We start from the raw sequence: 17,951 nt of genomic DNA, 5'->3' as shown, positions 1-17,951 counted from the left end.
CACAATGAGAATAATAAATTAAGAAATATTTCAACCCTAAAACATTTGATGAACCAAAGTATGAGAATAATGGAAGATATGCCTACACTAAAATACATCATGAAACTAGATTTAGCAAAATCAAGATCATAACCAAATCATTTTTATGGAAAATATTAAGGCATCCATGCTCCTTTAATTTTCCATTACACCCAGCGTATGGAGTATGATGTTGTTCGGAAGTTCGAGGGCCATAAAGAACCATGGATCCCTTGATATCATCACAGATAAGGTGACACTTTATTTTTTCGGGGCTAATAAACATGATAGAGCAATGAAGCTTGAAATGGTCCAACCCAATCAAATTCCCAATCTCATGAAGCGCTACAGTCTCCATATCCACGACAACCTCATCATCTGTCATCAACATCTCCAATGTCCAAACTTCCTTGATGTCCAAGTAAAATCATCCATCCTTTGGTGGAAACAAAAGTGGTAATGTGCCATGAGGGTCATTGAAGGACCATCATTTTGTGTGGTATGGTCCCATGAACTTAATATTTATATTTTATTCCTTATTATATTCATTTGTCTCTTGAAAATCCAACTGAACAACAAAAACCCACTGCTTGAAGGCGGAAGCCAATGCAGACCTAAGGAAAGTCCCAAATATATAACTATCATTTTTTTGATACCACATCCTTATTGTTTTCTTTAACCCATATATATGCTTTTTTAGCCTACATAGTAGCTCTTTCTTCCATTGCATAACAAAGGCTTATCATTGCTTCATGGATATTTCTTCCTTGATATCCCCATGTAGGATTTTTGTCTTGACATCCACTTGTTCTAATTCAAGATTGAAAGAAGAAACAATAGATAAAAGAAATATAATATAAGTTAACTTGGAAATAGGAGAAAAAATATCACCAAAGTCAATTCCCTTTACATAGGAATAACCCTTTTCTAATAATCAAGGTTTGTATTTCTCCATTGTACCTTTATTATTCAACTTATTCTTAAACATTCATTTGCAACCAATGGGATTTCTTTTCATTGGAAAATCCACTAGATTCCAAGAAGCATTCTTGTCCAAGACTTCGATTTCTTAAAACATGGTCTTTTTCTATAGTTTTCGATCCTTTCAGTCCATTACCTCCTTAATAGTTATATGGTCATAATTAGTAACCAAACAAGAAATTTTTTAATGGAAATTGGATGGAGTATACCTGTCTCATTTCCTTCTTTCTTGAACCAATCTCCTTAGTGTTGGGGTCTATGTTTTTTCTTCTTTTTGGTTCATGTTCCTCTCTAGAGTATGATTCATCATCCTTCAATTCAATTCTTATATTTTTTATTTCTTTCTCACTTTGTAAGACTTCCTATTTGACTTTGCTAAATACCACATCTAAAATATACACAACCTTCCTAGTTTCCAAGTTCCAATGCTTATAACCTTTTATACCATCTTTATATCTAATAAATATAGACTATTCAAATTTCTTATCCAACTTACTCATATCCTCCTTTGGAACATGTAAATAAACATCACAACCCTAACATGTTTAATAGAATTTTTCTCGCACAATCACACCTCATGCGGACTCATGTCATCCAATGCTATTGAGGGTAATATAGCTACCAAATAACATGTAGTTTCCATTACCTTTTCCTAAATTTCATGTCCTAACTCAACATGACTAAGCATGCTCCTTGCTTTCTCCATTAACCTCTTATTCATCCTTTCTAGAACTCCATTACGCTAAGGTGTGTATGGATTATTATTCTTCCTTAATATACTTCTTACTAAACTCTCCAAATTCGTTCCCAACAAAATTTCTACCATTATATGTTATAAAGACCTTAATTTTATTCTCTATTTGATTTTCCACGAGAGACATAAACTGTTTGAACTTGTCATTGGCATTAGATTTCTTAATGAGGAAACAAATCCATGTATTACTTGAGAAGTTGTTTATAAATGAGACATTGTACATAGATTTACCCATTGATGGAGTCAACATGGGTCTAAGCACGCCACTATGCACCAATTGTAATATTCCCTATATCCTTGTAGAACTAGAGGATAATCTTACTCAATTTTACTTCCCAAATAAACAATCTTCTTAGAAATAAAAATCCAAAGAGTAATTAGACATACCTTCTACCATACAATTATTGTGTAGTAATTGAAGACCCTTATGTTGGATATTTCCTAGGAACAAAGAATTTTTGCACCCATGACTAAAAGGACTTCCCAATAGCTTGTACATAGTTCCATTTTTAATTCCCCTGAAAAATACCATCACTCCTTTAAACATCTTGCTTGTACACTTTATAAGCATTACTTTTACACCTGTATCACCAAAATTACTTATAGAAATAAGGTTTTTGGCTAATCCTAGGATGTGCATAGCACCATGGAATTTCTAGTTCTTCCATCCATGAGCTTCAACTCAAAATTTCCTTTTCCACTTATTCTAGTTGTCAAGTCACCCCCTAAGAAAACATCACCATCGTCAAATCTTTCATATTTTCAAATCCACTTCATGTGAGGATTCATATGAAAGGGTGCCTAACTTGACCAGGCATGCCTCATGATCTACATGTGTACTTGAAGAAGCCAAGTATTCATCCCCTTCTTTATCCGAGGTTTCTTTTGCTGCTACAAGGGAGCATCTTCAAATACATTCCATTTGTCAAGAATTTTGAATTTAAAATCCTTCTTGCAATGCTCTTGTTTTCCACATCTCTAACATAGATTTTTGTACTTTCTTAGATATTTATATCTTCCTCTAGATTTAAATCTCCCACTTGAGGACTTATTTATATTTATATGAGCATCCTCTTACGAACAAGGCATCTCCATCTCATCTTTCCATGTTTTTTTTGTCTCATCTTTTATTACAGCAAGGACAAGATGATTTTATAAAACTTTAAAGTAGTTGCATTAGTACCTATGGGAAAAACTAGACTATCCAATGAGTTTGGTAGAGAACATAACAAAATGTTGCACTTATATTCATCTAAAATATTAATATCAATAGATAATAGTTGACTTACCACAATATTGAATTCAGATACTTTTTCACTAAATCTCTGTCCTTCATCCTTCATCCGCGGGTTATACAACTTCTTCATAAGAACAATTTTCTCAACAGTTTCTTACATAAACACAAAACCCACATCTTATCCCACAAATATTTTGTTGTATCTTCCCTTGAAACATTAGTAACACTGAATCTTATAGACACAAATAATTGTTCTCTTTTCCTTTCTATCCAACATGGTCCAATATTTTGTTGACATACCTGTTGGTGAAATACTTAGATTTGTAGTGATCCATTGATTTATGTCCACCCACAAATATTCCATTTTGAACTTCCATAGCTCAAATTTCTTCCATTGAATTTCTTGATCTCTCTCTTTGAATTGCTAAGCATTTCCTTTTCACCATTAGAATCACTTCCATATATCTCCCATTGTAATAAGGTTTATCAAATGTTGAGCAAAATCCTTAGGGACAAAGGTGTCTCCAATTCAAAATTGTTTTGATAGTAAATGTATGCTTTAAACTTGTACTATTAATTACTACTAATAGATTCTTAATAAAACAAAAAATATGCAATTTAAAACACACACATAAAAATATCTAGTTTATCTTGGAAACCTAAAACTGGAAAACCAATAATATTTTTTAATATATATACTCTTCTACACAATATTACAATACAATATATATACCATGGCATCCATGAATAGCCAATCATAGTTACTTAATAGAAACTACAAAACCATGGGAAAAACCACTATGCAGACAAAACTACTTTTAGCAAAAGTTGTCTATCAAAAATTATAAAAAAGATAGATGCCAAAGATTCTGGAAAAAATATTTTCTAAGGGTGCTACCCCTAAACATTCAGATAAGGGGGAGTTACCACCCCCTACTACACATTACACATTTTACAATGAGTGGTATAATCAAGCAAAAAACATAACACATACCCAAGGTTTGAATTGAAAAGGAAAGGGAGCCATTGCCTTGATCAAAATATTAGGATACAAATTATTATAAATAAGGCATGTTTTCTAAACATTAATAACAACACTTGTAGCAGCTCCATTAAGAAGATCCTTTTGAAATAATGATAATATTGAGAGGGACTACAGCGAAATAAAAAGGATATCATCAATGAATATGAAATGAAATAATGCATTTGGTAGAGGGATTTTGATATTTTTTAAAGAGGCAATCTTCCTTTCCTTATTGCTCAGGCAATCCTCCACCAATAAAGAAAGAAAAGGTGATAGGGGACATCCCTTCCTTAGATCATGAGATGGATAAAAAAGCTTGATAAAGTCCCATATATTAAAACAATAAAAAATATGTAGCTGATACATCCCATTATCTAATTTACCATACTTAGATCTAATCTAATCTAAATGAGGAGAACATAGAGAAAAGTCCAATTTACATGATCATAGGTCTTCAAAAGATCAGCTTTTAGGATTGTCTCCTTTTGCTTAGTAATTTTAATTGAATGATTTATTTCTTACACCAAAGCCACTACATCATGAATCTATCTATGTTGAAAAAATCCAAATTGTTCCTTCCAAATAATTCTGAGCCATGGTTTTTGTTATTAGTTTGTAGATAAAATTACAATGCTAAATGGATCAAAATCCTCAAAAATCCATAGATTTTCTTCTTTGGAATAATTAATAAAGGTGGAATTAAAATCCCCCAAACCCTCCATAACCATTTCCATTTAGATTTGTTGTTCATCTTTAAGAGGTTACCACTGAGGAATTGAGAGAATCCCAAATAGAACTGTACTGTCAAACTGTCCAGCCTTGGTCTTTTACCATTATTCATGGATGAGAGTGTCAAGAACCTCATCTTTATAAATATCCTCGACATGATTCATTAAATCTGTTATCAATATTGGGGACATATTTATAACTTGAAGAGCCTCATGGGTTGACTCTGATTGGTAGGAGGTCGGAGGTGACAGCCATAGGCCTGTCTTCCTTCGTTCCGGGAGTTTCATTCCGTTTCAGTAATTTCTCAACAGAGAGACTGATTAGTTTTCCAGGAATCGAACTACTGCCGAACATTTGTTACATTGTGTTTTTTTTGGGCAAAGTCTAAATCATTCGGTGTTACAGTTGACATTACTAGAGTTCTGAGAGCTGTTTTATGCTACTGTCCTAGAAAGGCGAGATGAAATCATTATATGCAATACTTACAGAAACTGCAGTATCATAATTCAAAATCCCATTTCCTTCAACGTCAAAATACCATACAAAGTATAAATTAATAGGATACAAAGATTAAATTAATATAAGAGAGCAAGGATATCTATAAATAAAAATAAAACTATTTATGACACAAGGATATTGAGATTACCACGTACAAAATCAAAGTAGAATAATGGAAAAATAAAATAACATTTAACCGTATCTCCAATATTTCCAAGTAGCCCGCATAAATTGATTTCAAATATATACAATAAATAGAATAATATTTCTTTTCTTACACTGCAATCATTTAAAACTGTACACTAATAAATGTATGCTTCTTTGTGTAAAGCATTAAAATAAATAATCACTGTTCAGCATACTTTAAAGAATAGCCTGGGCTCGCTGCATTTCTTTATGGATCTTCAAGGGTTCCTTGCAGTTCTTTTGTATATCCTATCCTGGAGCCCTATAACATTTGATTAATCACACAATGAGAGTAGTAAAGTAAAACATCTTCGAACCTCAGAACATTTGATGAACCAAAATATGAGAATAATCATAATCAGGATCATAATCAGCATCCTGCATGCGTCTTGAATTTTCCATCAGGCCCAACGTATGGATTATGATGCTGTTCGGAAATGCGAGGGCCATAAAGAACCATGGCTCCTTCGATATCATCGCAAGTCAGGTGACGCTTTATTTGTCTGGGGCTAATATGGCTATACATGACAGAGCAACGGAGTTTCGAATGGTGCAACCCAATAAAATGCCCAATCTCATGAAGCGCAACACTCTCAAGATCCTCGGCGTACTCATCATCTGTCGCAGCCATGTCAACGGTCCAATGTTCTTGGATGTCCAGGTAAAATCGTCCATCCTCCGGTGGAAACCCGAAACCTAGTTTGCCAAGAGGGCCGTCGAAGGACCATGGTTTTGTGTGGTCTGGCCCCATGAATTTAATATTTATATTTGCTTCGTTATTATGGTCATGGGTCTCTCTGAAATCCAACTGAACAACATCAGCCCACTTCCTGAAGGCTGAAGCCACTGCAGAACGAATGTCATCTCTGCTCAGAGTAGGTGATTCTGGAAAATTGCAAAAAAGGTACGTTAAATTTCTTGTAGTCAACCATTTTCCACGCCACAATTTGTATTCCAGAGGCTTTTCCTGTGAAGGCATATGAGTGCCATTGGAATATAAGTTTGCATTATCTTTAACGTCTTCCCTCAGTACATCGACTTTAGAGGCCGAACGGTTGACGACTGACTGGGTTTCCACTGGTTCAAATTTATCACTAATTTTGGAATTGCCGTAGTTAATAGCAGATAGCAATGCCTGTGTTTTGTGGAATTCTCCGCAGTACACTTTGCCGCTCACCTGACCCACCAATAGAACTATTGTAAAAAGGCAGGCTATTACCCTGCAAATGTATATTCCGCTGCCCATTTCAGTTGACGGATTTCCTGAATTTAAAGTTGTAAGAAATCCTGGCAACAAACACAGGCAATAACACCTTCGTTCAAAACAAGATTTCAGAATGATCGCACAGAAACGGTTAGCAACAAACTGAAACAAGATCGCACAGAAATTCGCAGATGCAATAACAAGATCGCTGAAAAGAATATTTCGAAATGACAAGGACAATGTGTTCAGGCGCTTTATAACTGTTGCGTTTTAAAATTACATTTCATCAAATTTTGAATAATAATATAAAAATAACATTGAGAGAGTGAAATGGACTATTTTTTTGGAAGAGACAAAGGACATATTACACATTATTTAGCCCTCCAAATAGATTTATGCATGCAATAACAGATAGTGAAATAGACTATTTTTTGGAAGAGCCTCCGTGCAGATTTCGAGTTAATTAGAGTACTTATTCATGAGAAATTCCCATTCTAGGTAGAGGACACATACTTTAAGGGATTCATGGTTGGATGCTCCAGTTCATCTTTTGATGGAGAAGCACTTATTTGGCACTCTTACCATGCAACAATGGTGCACTAGATGATCGGGTTGTGATTTGACAAAGTCCAACCATATAGGATTTTGCAAGTGTCCATTTTCATTGTACTTTCTCTCCTCTTCCTATAACCATATAGGATTTTGCAAGTGTCCATTTTCATTGTACTTTCTCTCCTCTTCCTATTCTATAAGCAAGATGAAAGGTGTGACATTCCCTTGGTTATAGAGGTTTTGTTTTGAATATTTTTTTTTTGGAAAATTGTTAGTATATTTAAACAAATTTGTAACTAAATGAAGTTGTTTTCAGAGATAATATATTTGATGGATATTTTGAATAATATGATGATAAAATTTTTCATTATATTTAAATGAGTTTTAATGGTAATTAAATGAATTTGTTTTAAGGGATAATATATTTAATGTATATTTTGAGAAATATGATGATTAAAATATATAAAGCTGAACAATGAGCTAATAAATAGAATTTTTAAATAATTTAGTGGTAATGTTAAATTAACTGAATATACATATTATATTAAAATCAATAAAATACCACAAGTAAAATACCACAAGGAAATGGCTAACAGAATACATTTACCTAAAATATATTTTTAGGGAGTATTATTTTATTTATTTTGAATAATATGACGATCAATTCTTTTTCTTATATTTAAATAAGTTTTAATTGTAATTAAATAAATTTGTTTTAAGGGGTAGTATATTTAATGGATATTTAGAGCAATATGAAGTTGAGAAGTTTGAGTAAATAATAAAAATTTTAAGCAATTTAGTTGTTTTGTTAAATTAATAAAATATATATACCATTGTAAAATCAATAAAATTCCACAATGAAATGGATAAAATAATACATTTACAAAAAATATAATTTTAGGGAGGATCATATTATTAGCAATACAAGTTATCATAAACTATCTAATAAAATTTTGTACCATACTACATAGAATATATATCCTATGGCATGCATGAATCATATATATATTTACCCATCATTAGATTACAATCTGAACCATGGGCAAAAATAAGATGAACACAAAACCGGTTTCGGAAAAAATTGTCTATTGGAAACTAGGAAAAACATATGCAAAATATTTCCCATAATATATTTTCTGGGGGTGTTTCCCCGAAACTGTAAATAGTGGAAGCTACCACGCCCCTTACTATGCATTATATCTTTTACAAGGTGACAATATAGCCATGCAAAGAACATACCACATATCCAACATCTGAATTCAAAAAGAAAGAGAATCATGAATTTGATCAAAATATTAGGATCAAAACTATTATAAATAACACATGGCTTTCAAAGACTAATAGAAAGACTTATACCATCTCCATAAATGAAGAGTATCCTTTAGAAAGAATGATGATCTTGAGAGGAACTAGAGCCAAAGAAAAGGATATCATCAACAAAAAATTGATGCAATAAAGTCTTTGGTAGAGAGATTTTGATATTTTTTAAAGAGCCAATCTGCCTCTCCTAAGAAATAAGATTGCTAAGATAGTCTACCACCAACATAAATAGAAAAGGTGATAGCGGACATCCCTTCCTTAGATCACAAGATGCATGAAAAAAGCTTGATAAAACCCCATAAATTAAAATAATGAAATATAAGGAGCCAATACATCCCAATATCCAATTTACCATACTTAAATCTAATTTTATCTAAATAAAGAGAACACATAGAAATGTTCAACTTACATGATCATAGGTCCTCGACAAATAACCCTTTACGATTGTCTCCTATTGCTTAACTATTTTAATATAATGAGTTATTTTCTACACCAAAGTCACTACATCATGAATATGTCTATGTTGGAGAAATCCAAATTGTTCCTTCAAAAATTGTTATGAAACCTTGTTTTTGTTATTATTTTGCAGATAACATTACAATATGAACTGGGGAGAAAATCCTCTTCTTTTGAATAAGAGTAATAAGGGTGGAATTAAAATCTCATATAAATATCCATAAGTGTTTGGATTCACTGACCATCTTTAAGAGGTTACCTTTGAAGAATTCATAGAATCCCAAATAGAACTCTACTATCAAACTGTCTATCCTTGGGCTTTTACCACTTTTCATAAATCAGATAGTGTAGAGAACACAATCTTTATAAGTATCATCTATTATGCCATCATTCATTCTATCTATTATCAATATTTGGAACATATTTATAATTTGAAGAATCTCATGGGTAGGGCATCCAAGCATCCACCTTAAGGGCACCCAAGCAGCCCACTTTTAGGGAAATGTGTCATCCACTTTCGGGAAATGTCTCCAATGCATTTCCCTAAGTTTTTCCAAAGGGGTACATGGGGAAAATATTTATAGAAATTCCCCTTCCCCTCAAATCATGAGAAACATGGGGAGAATGGACCCCACTCTTGGGGACGCGTGCCTCATGGAAAATTAGTTCTACTAACCCCATAAATTGCATACGAGATGCATATTTTGAGAATATGATATTTAAAAGAAGGAAAATTGGTAAGGGTTTCGTCCAATGATCTCTTCAAAGAAGGTACTTTTTTCCTTTATTGGATGCCAACAATTAGATAGATAGTAAATCTAATAAAAGATGTGTTTTCTTGGATTAACAAGTGGAAAAAATTGAAATATGTTGTTGAAAGATTACATAGTATTTTCATACAAGTGATCCTTGTTATGCAATGTGGTCCTTACATAATATTTATGGTAATAGTCCATGTGATTTATCTTGGTTTTTTAAGGCTAGAGTATAAATTTGCAAACCAGTGTGAAAAAAGCTTTTTTTTGACCTTCCAATTCAAAAAGTGAAAACTTGTCATTATTTTTTTTTCTAATTTCACATATTTTTAAAACAAAATTAATTTAAATAATTTTGATGTAAATATTATTATATGGAAATGCAATATTTAGTATTTAAGTAATTATTTTATTAAAGCAATACTCATTTAAAAATTTTAATATATATTTGAAATAAGTTAATATTATCATCTTTCATAAAATAAAAGGATAATATAAAAACAAAATTTTAAACTTAAATATATTACTCTAATTATTCATTTGTTGACTAGTAATAAAATAGTCTCTCTAGCACATGCATAATAAACAAGCTAAAAATAGATACATACAAGTTTTTATTATAACAATAATATAGAATAAATCCAAATTACACAAATTGAAATTTTTTTATCTTTATGCTTATGTTTTTTTAAGGTGGTTGATGAGCACTCAATGACAGCTAAATACATGGGAAAATCTAGGAAAAACAACCAAAAGGGATCCACCCATCGACCAAACTAGTAGGGCCTAATCCCAAGGGCATCAATGATATTTGACCCATGACCTCCCAAATGAAAAGGTACTTAGCAATGGGAAATCTTTACACTTATGTTAAAATTCATATAGTTCCGTTTTATGTTATTGCACTTAGGTTAAAATTCATATCTATATATATATATATATATATATATATATATAAATATATGATATAATTTTATAAGCCTTTTTTAACTAAAATTTAATATTTTTATATATTTGAAATTTTTAGTTAAGAATCTAAAATAATTCATTGTATAAATAAATATAATAATTAAAAATATATGTTTTGTAAAATAATAATTTTAAAAAATATAATAATTAAGAATGAATATATATATAGACAACAAACAAATGAGTGATACCTTTGTTTCTAGATATCTCATTTATAGCCAAGCTCAATACCATGTGAAATCACAAATATGAAAGTGATTATTAAGATAATTAATGAGGACCAAAAGTATATTTTCTCACTGGAAACCATAAAATGTTGACATCAAATATCTTTTACCTCATTCCATAGGAGCAATATTATAATCCATTTTTGTTTGTTCTCTATTATCTATTATTGTAATCTCGATATTTGAACCAATACCCTATTAATATTTTCTCGATGATAATATTGCACACAAAAAACAGAAAATATTATTTCTCCTATTCCTTTCTCCCAATTCATTATGTTACTGTCATGAAAAAGAAAGGTGAAATCATTATATCCAATAAGTACATAAATTCTAGCTATCATCATTCAAAATGTTGTTTTCTTCAACGTTTTTTTTAATATGTCACATGTGTAAGCAATGGATATGAAACAAAAATATGGTTAGGTTTTCAATGCACCATAAAATAAGAATTATGTTTAGAAGCCAATAAAGAACATACCATTGATATTACTTTGTTGGATGATTAGCTTCTAAAGGATGGTTATACTCCTTAGTTCCTTCAGCCTTCCATAACATGGTGAGAGATCATGGGTGTTGCACATTATAGTTGTTGATGTAGATTAAGCACATAAATTAACACAATATTATTCACTTCACATCTCTTGAATTCTGACGTGAGACTGAAAAAATAAGTAATCAATTAACTCCAAAGTATTTTATGAAGCTATGATGAAAGATAGTTGCAATCATATCTGTGAAAATCAAGATGTAATTTGGGATTACTATAAATACCAACTACTGGTTTCATTACATTGTTTTTCGATCCGATTTACGTTAATCCATAAATATGAACTTCACATGAGAGCTTTGATTTTCATGCAAAGTACTTTCCATGAGCTGAGGGGTGCATTAAATATGAGAAGCCATGTGTGTGGTTAGCTCTGCCTTTTATGAACAACCTCACCACTCCGCAGAGGACATGTCTTAATTAAATTGGGATTCATTTGTTGAAAATGACATGCAAAAGTTCATTAAGAAGGAATTTGTGGTGGAAACTTTTAAAATTAATTGGAAAGCCTATATTGCTAAAAGAATAAAATGTTATAGATGATTTGAATAATTTGCGGATAATTATATTTTGTGTATACGTTTTCTCTTCATCAATTTTTTTATTAACCCTTAATCCATAAAAAAAAGTTGAGCATGTTGCATTTTAAATTGATGCAGAGTGTGAATCATGGGGTGTCCACTGCAATTCCGATATGTACAACAATCATGGGTCATTTTATAAGCTTTTTAGATTCCCCCGCAATCTTTCCGTTAAAACATGATACATAAACCAATATTGCTATCTAGAGATAAAAATTAAGAAACAAGGAATACTTATCTAAATTTATCATTATTAGCAACTACTACCACATTCCACTCATGCCAATGATTGACATATTATCTAGATTAATATTTGGTAGGAAAACATCCTATTTTATTTCTAATTTGAAAGGTTTAGCCACATGTCACATGACCATATAAAGAATACATTAATATAAAAGAGAAAAAATAAACACATAAACATGTCATTGCCATAAATGTGATGGAAGGATATGTAATAAAAATAACGACATAAAGATATTAACATTACCACATCTAAAATCCAGATAGAACAATGGGAGAAAAGGGTTTAACCGTATTTGCAATATTTCATGTATCATGCATAAATTGATTTCAAATATATTAAATAAATTGAATTCGAACAGATAGAATAATATGTCTTTTGTTATAATGACATGATTTAAAACTTTACAATATATGTATGCTTCAATGAGTAAAGCATTGGAATCGATTATCATTGTCCAAAATCTAAAGAGGCAAGGGAAACAATTATCAATGCATTTCCCTTTCGGTCTTTCAAGGGCTCCTTGCATTTATTTTTTCTATTTTCGAGCCCTAAAACATTTGATTATTCACACAATGAGAATAGTAAGTTAATACGTCTTCAAACATTAGAACATTTGATGAACCAAAGTTTGAGAATAATGAAATATATCCCAAAAATAAAATACATCATGAAACTAGATTTATCCTCAAAAGTCCACGTGGTTTTCTTCTTTTGAAACTAGATAAATCCTCAAAATTCCACGTGATTTTCTTCTTTTCAGTAAGAGTAATACAGGTGGAATCAAAAGCCCTTGAAATCTCCATAATTATTTGGATTCACTAACCATATCTAAGAGGTTACATTTGAAGAATTCATAGAATCCCAAATAGAACTCTACTATCAAACTATCTAGCCTTGGGATTTTATTACTTTTCATGAATGAGAGAGTGTAGAGAATATTATCCTTAGAAATATCTTCTCTTATGGAATCATTCATTTCATCTATTATCAATATTTGGAACATATTTATAATTTGAAGAATCTCATGGGTAGGGCATCTAGGCATCCCCCTTAAGGGCACCCAAACACCCCAGTTTTAGGGAAATGTGTCACGCACATTGGGGAAATGTTTCCCATGCATTTCCCTAAGTGTTTCCAAAGGGGGGCATGGGGAGAATATTTCTAGAAACACCCCTTTCCCTCAAAGCATGAGAAACATGGGGGAATGGTCCCCACTCTTGGGGATGCACACCCCATGGAAACTTACTTCCACTAACCCCATAAATTGCATAGTAGATGCATATTTTGAGACAATTCTATTCAAAACAAGGAAAAATGGTAAGGGTTTAGTCTAATGATCTCTTCAAAGAAGGTGTTTTTTTATTTATAGGATGGTAACAATTTGGTATATAGTAAATCCAACAAAAGATGATTTTTCTTGGATTAATAGGAGATAAGAATTGAAATATATTGTTGAAAGACTACATAGGCTTTTCATACAAGAAATTCTTGTTATGCAATGTGGTCCTTACATAATATTAATGATAATAGTCCATGTGCTTTAGCTTAGTTTTTCAAAACTAAAATATTTTGCAAACCAATATGAAAACACCTTTTTCTTATACCTTTCAATTCAAAAAAAGAAAACTAGTCATTAAAAAAGTTGTAAATTTCACATATTTTTAAAATAAAAAATAATTTAAATGATTTGTTATCTAAATATTGTTATATAGAATACAATATTAAATATTTAAATAATTTTGGTCTTAAAAAACTATTCATTTATAATTTTTAATATACATTTGAAATAAGTTAATATTATTATCTTCTATTTGAAATAAGTTAATATTATTATCTTCTATGTACAAATAAAGGTTTAAACTTAAATATATAAGTGTAATTATTCATCTCTGGACTAGTAACATAACAGTCTCTATTATACATGTATAATAAAGAAAAGGTAAAAATAGATACATATAAGTTTTTATTATAACAATAATTTAGATTAAATCCAAATTATATAAATTGAAAAATTGTATCTTTATATTTATGTTAAAATTTATATATTTCTATTTGGATTTAGCCGAAAATTCATATATTTAGAATTATATACATACTTTTCTAGTTATAGGGCTTTCTTCTATAAATTATGATATTATTTAGTTATTTCGTTCATACCAATTTTTAAACTAAAATTTAATATTTCTATATATTTAAAATTTTAAATTTTTAGTTAAGAATATAACATAATTTATAGTATAACTAAATATAATAATTAAAAATATATGTTTGTAAAACAATAATTTTTAATTAATAATTTAGATAAATATAATAATTAATAATATATATTTATAAAATAATATACATTTAAAAAAAATTAATGAGTTGTCTTTAATGTGACTTTTTGAAACTTTTTTCTCATTTAATTTGTCTAAAATCTGACACGAATACATTGAAATCACAATTTTGATGGGTAAAATCTACACATTCGAAGTGCCCTAGGGGTTTTTCAGGTTGCTGAAACCATATATGCAATAAAAAACCAGTTTAAATAACAAAAATAAAGATTTCACCTCAATTTTTTTAGCGATTTGCTGGCCAGAAAATCCATTGGAAACTCCAAAAGTCACATTATAGGTAGCTCCAAAAATTAATATATTACATTGAACGAAAACAAATGATTTGATTTCTTTGCTTCTTGAGATCTCAATTATAGCCAAGCTGATGAAGATGTGAAATCACAAATATGAAAGTTGTTATTATAATAATTCATAAGGACCAAAGTCATATTTGCCTAGTGAGAACCATAAAATGGTGACATCAAATATCTTTTAGCCGATTCTGTAGGAGCAATATTATAATCCTGACTTGTTTATTTTCCATTATCTATTAGTCTAATCCCGATATCTAAACCAATACCCTATTAATATTTTCTTGGTGATAATATTATATATTCACATCAGAAAATATTATTTCTCCAAAACCTTTCTTACAAGTTATTAGGTTATTGTGATGGAAAGGAAAGATGAAATCATTATATCCAATACAGACATAAATTGTTGCTATCATCATTCAAAATCGTTTTTTTCTTCAACGTTTCTTTTAATATGTGACATGTGCAAGAAATGGATATAAAATGACAATGCGGTTAGGTATTCAATGCCCATAAAAATAAATTATGTTAAGAAGTGAATAAAGAACATGCCATTGATATTAGTATGTTGGACGATGAGCTTCCAAAGGATGATTATATTGTCTCAGTTCCTTCAGTTTGCAATTACATGGTTATAGTTTCTGATGTATATTAAGTCCATAAATTAACGCATTATTATTCACTTCACATCTCTTGAACTATGACATGGGACTGGAAAAATAAATAATCAACTAACTCCAAAGTATTTTATGAAGATATGATCAAAGATAGTTGCAATCATATCTGTGGAAATCAAGATATAACTCAAGAATACTCTAAATACCCGCTACTGGTTTCATTACATTGTGTTCGATTCATTTGCATTAATCCATAAATATGAACTTTAAATGAAAGCATTCATTTTCACGATAAGTGCTTTCCATGAGCACATTAAATCTGAGATTAACGCTCTCCATTAAAAATTTCCATGAGTAAGTACTTTCCATGTGTCCATGTGTGTGGTTAGCTCTTCATTTTATGAAAAACCTCACCCTTCTGTAGAGGACATGTTTAAATTAAATTGGTATCAATTTCTTGAAAATAGCATGCAAAAGTTCATTAAGAAGGAATTTGTGGTGGAAATTTTTTAAATTATTTGGAAATTCTATATTGCTAAAAGAAGAAAATGTTGTAGATCATCTGAGTAATTGGAAGATTATTATCTGTCTCCAATCTAGTGTATATAAGTTTTATCTTCGTCAACTTTTCTGATCAACCCTTAATCCATAACAAAAACCTGAGTTTGTTGCATTTGAAATTGATGAAAAGGGTGAATCATGGCGTGTCCACTCTAATGTCAATATGTACAACAATCATGCACCATATTATCATCAATTTATATTCCCTAGAAATGTTTCGGTTAAAACATAATACATAAACCAATCTAGCTAGAAATAAAAAGTAAGAAACAAGGAATACATATCTAATTTTATAATTATTAGAAGCTACGAACACTCATGCCAATAGGTGACATATGGTTGGGTGCAGGATCACCCAAGGGTTGTTTTTGGGGCTTAGAGCCCAGATTTTGGTCCATTTTTGTAATTTCAATGTAAAGACTTTGCATTTTGTGGATGCAAAGCGCATAGTTGTTAAAAAGTCATAGGGTTGTCCACCCTTATTTTGATAATGTAATGTCGGCTATAGAAGATCTACCCATGGTCCACGGACCATGGGATTGTATAAATAGAGCGAAGCTCTAAGTAATTAAAAAAATCAATCAAAGTTGGAATAATGAAGATATATGCGAGATAGCTTTGAAGTGTAAAGTCTAGTTTTTGGTCGTAGCTTAGGAAGAGGCTTTGCAGCTGAGTGCGCAGAGGCCTAGTAGTATGTAGCTAAGTGCATGGACCCCTATAGTTGAGTGTGTAGGGCGCGTTGAGTCCGTAATCATCTGGAAGTATTAGTAAAGAGAAGTTTCTATCAATTCCGTGTCTGTATTTCCTATTTTAGGCATCTGTTATATTGGGTATGAATTTCAATTCTAATGCTTATATGATGCATGAAAGTGTATAACTGTATTGGTTAAGTGAATGCAAGTTATAGTATTTGTTTACGCAAAGATAATTAATATCTGTTAATAAGATAAGTAAGATACATGCGTAAATTTTCGAAACATCACAGTTCGCTGCCCTAGCGGCACAAAAGCATCTTAGCCCCTTGTTAGTGCTGCGCGAAAGTCAATGGTAACAAATCGGGAAGGTACTAAAGGTTAGAATAGATCATGAAGCGACCTGCACGAAGGCAAGGTCTAGTTGGAATAAACAAGCATCACAACCATCTCAAGGGTGTGGAAACTTGGTTCAAGCATCTTCCCATACTACTTCGGATGTGACTTCAGTCCGCACTCGCAAACTGATGCCGAAAGGGCTAGTAGTGTAGGGATTTGTTTGGCTAAATAACTTTGAACCTAGCCCAGGCCCCCATAAGCCAACAAATGGTTCCATTACCGGGAATAGAATCTACATAGAGATGTGTGATGTCGTATCAGTAGAATCCAACTAAGAAAGAAATTTAAGGCTGGTTGGATAGAAGAATTCACGATTTCACGGCACAGGAGGACAGAAACCCGTGACAGTCAAAATAAGAGTGGCTAGACAGCTACCTGTATACAAAGATCAACAAAATATTCTTTGTGTCCTTCCCTACTGAGCTATACGTGTGGATCGTGAAGCTAGTTGATAGCCAAGGAAGGTGGAAACTTGATGGTCCTATTGTGTGGAACCCAAAGCTAGTGCGAACGTTGGAAGCATCGGAGGATAATATCATGTGCATCGTCAATTGTTGGCTTAATCCCATTATAGAAGGATTTGTTACTAAGTTCGTGGTTGACACCTCAGTCAGCTATAGCGAGGTAGAGTGACGCTTTCTCAAAGGACCATGAGGTAAGTACATAAGATATTTGAATACTTGGATTAAAATGTTGTTGTGTGGAAGCAGGTTATGAAGTTCTCTTGATGTTTGGGGCTACGTGAAGTGGAAAGGTTTATAG

This window comes from Pinus tabuliformis, chromosome 1_2, assembly GCF_031772625.1.
Source record: "Pinus tabuliformis cultivar Carrire ecotype Pingquan chromosome 1_2, CPIR1, whole genome shotgun sequence".
Lineage (NCBI taxonomy): Eukaryota > Viridiplantae > Streptophyta > Pinopsida > Pinales > Pinaceae > Pinus > Pinus tabuliformis.
The sequence above is the reverse complement of the archived record's forward strand: the minus strand, read 5'-3'. Positions refer to the sequence as shown.